This window comes from Sinocyclocheilus anshuiensis, unplaced genomic scaffold (assembly GCF_001515605.1).
Source record: "Sinocyclocheilus anshuiensis isolate Anshui unplaced genomic scaffold, SAMN03320099.WGS_v1.1 scaffold15761, whole genome shotgun sequence".
NCBI lineage: Eukaryota > Metazoa > Chordata > Actinopteri > Cypriniformes > Cyprinidae > Sinocyclocheilus > Sinocyclocheilus anshuiensis.
This window is the reverse complement of record NW_015559328.1, coordinates 24-516: the sequence shown is the minus strand read 5'-3', so window position 1 is coordinate 516 and position 493 is coordinate 24. Positions and strand designations below refer to the sequence as shown.

The 493-nt window shown below is 32.3% G+C and overlaps 1 long non-coding RNA gene across 1 annotated transcript; it reads left to right on the top strand.

The window, feature by feature from the left end:
- Positions 1–21: 21 nt before the first annotated feature.
- LOC107681594 (uncharacterized) lies at positions 22–133 on the top strand. Its single transcript, XR_001633274.1, has 2 exons — positions 22–67; positions 98–133. It is a non-coding gene; the product is annotated as an uncharacterized LOC107681594 (long non-coding RNA).
- The last annotated feature ends 360 nt before the right edge of the window (positions 134–493 follow it).

The window sequence follows — 493 nt, the reverse complement described above, 5'->3', positions numbered from 1 at the left end:
CAGAAATTAACTTTACATTTGAATTCAAACACTGTTTAAACTAAACTTAAAATAAATGAGTGGTAAAGTTAGAGAGAAGAGGGGGTGAGTGGTAAAGTGAGAGAGAAGAGGGGGAGAGAACCCTGATTAAAAATAAAAATTAAAATAACAAAAAAAAAGGAACAAAACAAACAAATAAACAAAATTATAAAAGTAATAAAAGATAATAAAGTAAAACAAAAATAGTACTGGATATGAAAAACTAATACAAAAACAAGAAATAAAAATAAATGAATAAATAAAATTAAAAATAAAACTGCAGGTAACTAGAATGGCTGGAATGATAATGACTAACGAAGCAGAAGGGAAATTAAAATAAAACAAAAGAGTACCAAGTCGACCTAGCAGAGAATGCCCACAAGGGGCAGTGGGTGCGCCCACCCACGGTGAAAACAGGAAGGTGGAAGGAGTTCAAGAAGTGTTAGATACTTGAACAGCCTGCCCTCTAGTGTTA